This window comes from Eurypyga helias, unplaced genomic scaffold (genome assembly GCF_000690775.1).
Source record: "Eurypyga helias isolate BGI_N326 unplaced genomic scaffold, ASM69077v1 scaffold22257, whole genome shotgun sequence".
Classification (NCBI taxonomy): Eukaryota; Metazoa; Chordata; class Aves; order Eurypygiformes; family Eurypygidae; genus Eurypyga; species Eurypyga helias.
The window spans coordinates 63,497-71,859 of NW_010264026.1; the positions used below are offsets into that span (position 1 = coordinate 63,497).

Consider the following 8,363-nt stretch of genomic DNA (forward strand, 5'->3'; position numbering starts at 1 on the left):
GGCCCTTCCCCCCTGCAGCCAGCGGCTGACATCCCAACACCCTTCCTTGTCCCGGGGAGCCCCAAAACAGGCACCATATGAAAGAGAGCTGCTTTCCCACACCGGGAGTCGAACCCGGGCTGCCTGGGTGAAAACCAGGAATCCTGACCGCTAGACCATGTGGGACCACATCCGGCTCTGTCACCTGCTTGGCCCTGCACCCATAGGGACAGCCAGTCCTACTCCCGGGTCACAGCCCTACAGCCACCCCCAGCATGGCCCCAGCCTGGTGCATCCCACAGCCTGGAAGTGGGAAAACACCAGGAGACAAAAAGGCAACGGCCCGAGCAATCTGATCCAGGTGAGGCTCTGCTGGGATTCTCCTGCTGCTCCGTTTCAGAGCTCGTGGCGGGGCAGACGGAGTTCGGGCAAGCCCGGTCCCATGGGAATACTGCTGCGTTAGGCACCCCTGGATGTCCGTGCCCAGCGCTGCCCACGCGCAGCCATGTCACCCATCCCTGGAGCAGGAGCCGAGGTCAGGCGTGGGGGTCACGCAGCGCTGTTATGAGCACGGGCGGCAGCGCATCGCAGGGGCTAATTCCACCCCGCGTTAAGGCAAGTGCACAAGCTGCTTCCCCTTTATTTCATTTGATTGCACTTTTTTATTTTTGCATGATTCCCTCCAGTAAGTAGCTCACAATTAACAGAGGATGAATAACATTTCTGCCACTCTGCGTATTAAGTTTTCTCACAACAAATGAAAACATAATTGCCATTAGACAGCATCCTTATCTGAGGAAACACGCTGCAGTAGGGATGATGGAGATTCATCGATAGGCACACACTTCTTTGGCTACTTAGAGACAAAACCAAAACGCTTGAGGCTGAGGGGCAGGAGCCGCTCGAACCGGCTTCCCGCAGCACCTCCCAGCAGCCCCCTCCACCATGCCAGCCCTCAGGAGATAGCCCCACCGGCTCTGCAGCGGCCGAGCTTCCGTGGAGGAAAGGACAGGAGGAGGATGCTTAGTCGGTGATGTGTGGGACATGGTTCCTCCTTCCCTTGTCCAGGGAAACCCCAAAAATTGGTGGGGTAAGGCAGGCCTGAATGGTTTACTGGGAAGTTTGCACACCCCTGAGCTGCCATGGGAGCCAGGATGGATGGGGTAGCCACAAAGGCTGCTAAGCGCAGACACTCCCCAGGGTAGCGATGCCCGTCTAATGAGGTCCTGGTGCCAAGCCATGGGGCTGTCATCTGGCGCAGTTGCCATGGGGCTGTCCACCAGGCCAGGGACTTCCTGAGCAATACCAATGCCCCATCTCCTGCACACAACCAGCAGCTCGCTGGGGACACTGGAAAGACATGACTGGAAAACATTCCTTCCCTCAATGTAATATTTTTGGTTATCATGAAAAAGTAATAGCTAACCCGCCGAGGCATTAACCCCACAAGCTTCACTAATGCTGCCAAAGAAAGAGGATGTTCTGGTTCCCCGGGGGTGACACTGCAGAGACACCTGCCTGGATGAGGGACTTTCCCTCTGGACACAGTATGGGCACATCCAGGCAGGTCTTGCTCCAGGGGACGTAAGTAGGTATGGATTTGCTTCTCTGTGAGGACATTTTTCACAAGACTGCTTTCTCTTTTCTGTATGATGAAAACTCACGTTTGAAGTAACAAAGCAACGAGAACAAGCCCCTCTGCTTCCCCTGGCCCAGCTTGCACAGTCTGTCCATGTCTGGATGTCCATCTCAAAGGACCATGGCTAGCCCAGCCAGGGGTCAAAACCTGTGGTTTCCAACCCTGACGATCCTGCTCCTGATGGGCACAGGGAAGCACCTTGCAAGGCCACATGCTCCAAAAAGTCAGCAGAGAAACCCCTTGGGGGTTCTCCTGGGCTGCATGGTTGCACAACAGAGCTGAGAAACCACCACCACTCATGGGCAGATGGGGAAGATGAGTGCTGAATGCCTCCTCCCACCATGCAGGGGAGGAGATGCTGGGCAGGGCCAGACCTAAAGACCTTGAGCTGCCTCCTTCAGCCTTCAGGATGAAGCCAGTTTGCCAATCCCACACCAGCGGGAAGCGTGGAGGAGTATGTGATGCAGGTGTATGATGTTCACAGCACGCTTCCCTTGCTCTTCCAGAACTCTTGTCCAGTGTTGGAAGAGCAGGATTCTTCATAATTATTCCCAAATATCACACAGTATTGCCTCGCTCTCTAGAGTTTCTTCTTCTTCTTCTTCTTCTTCTTCTTCTTCTTCTTCTTCTTCTTCCTCTTCTGCTGCTGCTGCTGCTATGAATCTTTCTTGCAAAGGCTCATCTGGTTTTTACTTTTCCTTCTGTATGTTCGAATAAAATACAGACACTTATGTCAGCTCTGCTTTGCCCAAACCTCAGGTCTCTCCAAGTACATTTGTAAAGTGACGGATTGTCCCCAGAGGGAACAACCTGGAGCATTTCTCCACACCGTGCCATTCTGTTTCACTCATGTAAAAGCCCTGGCTTCCCAGCCGGTGTCGTGATGCTGGCACGGCGTTGCAGACAAAATGTTTAGGGAGGACATAATTGCCAGTTGCCTCACGCATTGCCTCCCACCATCTGATCTGAACTCTTTGAAAGCGAAGTCTCATCACAGAATAAGAGAAATAATAAGTTTCTGAGAAGATGACCATGTCCTGGCTGTACTTTCCAAGCAAATGGGGGCACAGAATACAGACATGGCAGAAAACACTGAACTGTGCTGATGTGTTTCAGGAAATAGCTTGATCACCCATGTGCTGGCTTTAATTAGTACTCATTAGAGCTACTTATTATACAGACAATCCCAGAGGCCCTGCCAGGATTTCTGCTGGGCACTGAGCAAATCCACAGAGAGACACTCCCTGCTCCCAAGCCTCAGTATCTGAAAAGCAAATCTCCCAAGGGCAAGGAATTAGAGTTTTGAGGTGGAGCTTGATCACCTTATCGACGTGTTACACAACAGGGTTACCCGCACGAGTGGAGGGCAGGACTCGGTGCACAGAGGGTCTTTTGCTCTAGTTCTCCTCCATACCCAATGGACTGATCACTTGGCCGGGTATTTTCCTACACCCAGGCCAAAAGACACTGCTTTTCAGAAAAGCTGATGGCTGATGCATCTGGGCCGCCCTGCAGGAGTGAGGCTGGGCTGTGATGTCTCGCCCTTGGAGCAGTGATGCTGGAGGTCCTACACGAGCAGGGCACGTGCCGTTGTGCCCGCGGCAGCAGCGAGCTGCGGGTGAGCCCCAGAACCATGCTCTGCGTGCAGGGGTTCCCTGCTCCTGCTGCTGCCCTGGACATGCAGGCAAATAACCATTCATTTAACATTTTGGAAGCTTTGTTGGATCCTGTTGCCATTCTCAAACAAACCCAGCTGCATGCTTATCTCCTCACAGTTTTTAGGCTGGATTAGAAATAAACAGAGAGTTATCAAAATAAACTTCAGTGCTCTCATCGCGTTATTCCAGCGTGGCTGTACGTACTCCAGGCGATGCCGCTGTGTAACTACACCAGCTCCGGCCAAACACGCTGTATTAGGAGGGCGCCTGCCAGCCCCCTACCAAAGGCTATTTCATTTTTATTTGTCAACCACAAGTGATGAGCTGGAATCCAAATAAAACACAAATGAAAACCACTCCTCCCAGAGGGATTTACAGCCTTTAAAAGATTTAAAACAGACTTTCCAAAATGTTCCCAGGGCTGGGAGCTGAATGATTTCCTCCTCACACAAACTTTCAGGATTAACACACTATTTTCAGCAGAGGGAGCGGCAGATCTTTGGTGACAGCCTTTCAAATGACGTAGGGGTACAACCCTACACCCCGTGTCCCCTGCAATTTGCATGTGGATGTCATCTAAAGGCTGTCAACGCATGTCAGTGAGGTAACAGTCTCGGGACATGTCACAATAAGGTAGTTTTTCTAATTTAAAAAGTAGTTCTCTATGTTTTATGAATAGTACAAGAGTACCTAAAAAGCCAGAAGCAAGCAGGAAGACATCTAAGACCTTTTGAAAATAAAGAATTCTCTTGATAAATACATCTCTTAATGAAATACAAGCAATTAAACTAAAAGCCCTATTGAATGCTGCTTGTCACTCCACACATTGACATTTAATTGAATTTTTTTTCCATCCCCTGGTCCCTTTTCCCTGATAAACAAATTCATTCACAACGGATCAGGTTTCACTAACCCAGAAACCAGATGATAGTCAATCAACTAATTGACACAACAAAGACTTTTATATGAGGGGGGAAAAAAAAAAGAGTCTAATTAAAGCTCAAATGCAATTTAATGATACACAGACATCTTATAGTAATGAACAGTCTTCTTATATTAATTACTCTAGTTTTAACCCTTTCCCTTCTTCTGGTCACCTAAATCATGTGAAGGATAATGGAAGCAGGGGCACTGCCCGGCAAAGCCGATCAGTCCATCCAAGTGTTTGCACTGTCTCTGCTGGGAGATGGTCCAGATGGAGCCGGGTGTGCATGAATGACCCACGGGCTCTTCAGCTGTTTCAGGTTAAATTGGCAAGTGCCATTGTCACCTCTTCTTCCTCCCTACCTGCTGCCATGTGTAAAGGAACAGCCACTCTGCTTTCCCCATGCAACCATGGTGTTCAAGCCTGTGCAGTGTAGGGCAGGACTCAACACAGCGTGGCCCAGGATGGACGGATGGATGGAGGAGCAGAGTCTTAGCTCCCTCACTGCAAGGCATCAGACAACGTGGTACCTTTGGAAACTGCATCCTGGCCCAGCACCATGAAAAACATGCTCACAGGGAGCAGTACACCAGTCCTGCCTTCAGTGAGAGCTTTACTGAGTGTTTTGGCAGGACAAAGGAGCAGCCCACACCCCCCACTCAAGATTTACCAAATCACTGAAAAGTCCTGGGATTTTATCTCATGCTTAAGAGCTTTCCTGAATAAAGTTGGTCTTAAGGATGTGGTTACAGTTCAGCGGGTGACTGAATGCTTTATTGGATCAGAGCTCTGGTCCACCACAAACCTGAACCAGCTCGGGAGAGAAACTGAAAGTGTTTCCTGATTCATTTCAGTGTTTAAAATGAAAAATGCAAAAGCTGAACACATAAAGGAAAGTGCAGTAGACACTTCTTCCCTAACATACTTCACATCTTAAATATACTTGTAAAGCCGTGGAGGGGTCAAGGAGAGATCTCAGAGATGCTGCAGTGACTGCAGGCAGAGCAGTGGCACATGCCCCGCAGCGGGAGGGAAGGCTTCATCCACGTTTACTCAGTGGCTGGTTTCTGGGTGCTCCCATGCTACGTATAATCAGTCCTGATCAAAGTCAGATAGCAAAACGTTCCGAAAATAATGAGCAGCCATTTGTAGAAGAGCCAAAGAGAAGGGAGAGAGAAAAGCTCACCAAAGGGAATAAGAGTTAAGTTTTAAAACTGTTTAATTGCTCATGCAAGCTGAACCCACAAGAGATGTCAAGTGCCTTTCCATTCCAGTTCCCCCTGCACGTGTCACCCCGGCCTTTGCCTGCTGCTCTTGGCTCTCTCATTAAGAAGTAGCTATTATTTTCACCATCATTTTCTAGTGCACTTTATACCATTAATGGAGCAAGCTGGTGTGAATGGTCATTTTGTTTCCAAGCAAGTTTGGACACAAACAGCACCGAGTTCTTTCACCAGCTGAAAACACCCTGGGCTTCTCTCCCTGTAGGAGGGTTTGGATATCGGTGGAGCTTGTCAAGTGCCCAGGGCAATCCCGAAACATGCTGCTCGCTGGGGCATGCTACTGCCGTGAGAACTCAATTATGCTAAACAAAAGCTAATAGGGCACCAGAGGAAAGAGGAAAGGGGAATTAGCAGCCCTGTCAGACTCCTCCAGGTAATTATGGTTTTTCTATCTAAAAATTACAACTGTTCTGGAAATGCCATTTTATTATGCTGGTGCATTTAGCATAAACATGAATGGAGAAGAGTTGGTTCTGCAGTGAAAACCTTTATCTTCAAACAGGTTTCTCAGAGGTAAAATTAGTGCAGAACTGATTGTCAACAGGAAGAAATCAGCTTCTGGATATTGCCAAACCCAGGAGATTTAAAAGTACGAGAGCACACAGAGCCCTTGAGCAGCAAGATGAAATCCTGCCTTATCATCCCAAAGTGGAGGTCCCCCCACCTCCACCCCGTGAGGAGCTCAAAGCCACGTAGCCTAGATAGGAGGTAACTGGAAAAACACTGAGACTGCTGGAGAGGAGAAAGGCGATGCAGGGAGAACATCCCTAGAAAGAGTCTTTTTTTCACAGAGCCCGCAGTAACGGAGACAGCTTGTCCACGGGTGCTCCCAGCCCTCTCCCCAAACATCTCAGCTCCCGGCTCCCACAGGTAACACTGGGGAGAGGGGCTGCAGGGCTTGTCTGCAGAGCAGTTGAATGTTCTCTGGTATATTTAAACATATTGCTTGGCATTCAGAGGTGGCAGTCTGACAAATGCTAGTACTCTAAGGGTTAAGCTCTTTAAATGTCTTGGGAGTTATTTGTAAAGCTATTACTTCTGAGTTTGTTAATAAATCAGGATTTAATACACCTGAGTTACATTATCTCCCTGTTCTAATGTATAAATCCTGTCACTAAACCTTCAGGCCCAAGTGCTGTGTGCTTTTAGTCTTAGGTTTAGCTACCTGATTTCTAAAACGTTAGATTGTTTCACAAGTCAAGAGATGGATTTTTAAATCCTTCAAATCTCGCAGCAAGTATACAAATCTGTGTCTGGAGTTACAAATCCGATCAGAAGGTTTGTAAAGCCTACAAAAGATCCATTTGAAAAAGTTTTCATTTAAAAATTCTGGCTTTGCCTTTGGGACATGTAAGTGACTTATTTGCAAAGGAGGATTCAGGAGACCTGGGTTAGGTTGAGAAATCCTTCCCTTAGCTCATCACATGCAACACAGGATAAATCCTCATCCAGCCACACTGCGTCTGTCTCCCAAATGAAGTTTGGAGTGAGAAATGAGCTCCAGATAAGTCAATGGAGAGGAATGGATGCTCTGGAGTGGTGTCAGCCTCCCCGTTTAGACACCGTCTGAGGATGCCTGTGCTCTGGAGACGCCTCCTCTCCCCGCCGATCGCAGACACATAGCTCAGAGGAAAGGTTTTGTAGTGAAAGATCTTGGGTGGGATGCACCCACCCTAGATGTGACCCTGAGGATCACCAACACCTTCAGGAATATGGTCTGAAGAAGTCAGTAAGGGGGTGAAGCCAGGTGAAGCCATCCCCATTTGTCCCAGTCCCTTTGATGTTTTTCCTCCCAGAGATGGGTCTAGTGGGGTCACACCAGCTGTGGAAACACCTCGCATCACTAAACAGATGATGCCACCCACCAGTGAAGACCCTCCATCCTCCCTGGGTGCTTCAGTCATGGCAGAGTGTGCAGCAACCGGCCACAGCCAGCACCACAGGAGCAAGATCCCATCCCAGACCCTACCCAAACCCAGCCAACCCCGGGCAAAGCCGCAACAAGGCTGGGCAAAGTCACCCACACCACAAACTCAGGTTTGCCCCAGGAAGTCAGGCTTCTAGCACGGTTTATCTTTGGCGAGGAAGAGGCAGCCGTGCAGGTAAAGGATGGGTAAGGCCACGCAGGGCAAGCAGCTGAGAGGGGGCAGTGTACCTGGTTACTGCTCATGCACCTACCCACCTCGGACACAAAGAAAAACCTCCAGCTGAACACACCGACACGTTTCACCGCAGCTGAGTCAGTTCCTGTGGCTCTGCCATTTCCATAGGTGCTTCGATAAGCAGTATGTAACAGGGGGGCTAAAGAAATCAGGAAGATCAGTTTAGGTTACCTCAAATACTTGAGGGGTTTTTAATATTTCTTTTTTTTTTTAATGCTGCTTAACTTTCTGGTTTCAGGCCCTTACATTCATCCTAGAAAATTTTACTGACACATGGACCTCTGAGGATGTGGAGGCACAGAATGAGAGGAAAAAAATCAGGATGGTTTTATCAAAAGTAGATCACATTAGACTAATTTAATATCATTTTAATAGGAAAACAGAGAGGAGCAGAGGAGCTAATCTATCTAGGTTTAAACAAAATATTGCATACAGGGCCTGATGGGAAATTAATCTTTCAATAGAGATTCTGGGAAGAAGGAGTTACAGGAGTTACAAAGTGGATGTGGATCTAGTTAAAGGGAAGGCTGTACAGAACAAAGTTATCAGCCTAGAAAGAACTGCTGAACGGTGTTGCTCAGGGACCAGCCTTGGGGTCTCCATGCAAAAGTTAGGTGTGTGCATATGAAAGGAGGGATATTACAAAGTTAGAAGGCATTGAAAGTGCTGGGGGAATCCAGATTTCCATACTGGAAGTGCTGGAAAGGATATCAAAAT

At 48.5% G+C, this 8,363-nt stretch overlaps 1 non-coding gene across 1 annotated transcript; it reads right to left on the reverse strand.

Moving 5' to 3' along the window:
* Positions 1 to 93: 93 nt before the first annotated feature.
* Positions 94 to 165, reverse strand: TRNAE-UUC. Its single transcript has one exon. It is a non-coding gene; the product is annotated as a tRNA-Glu (tRNA).
* Between the last annotated feature and the right edge of the window lie 8,198 nt (positions 166 to 8,363).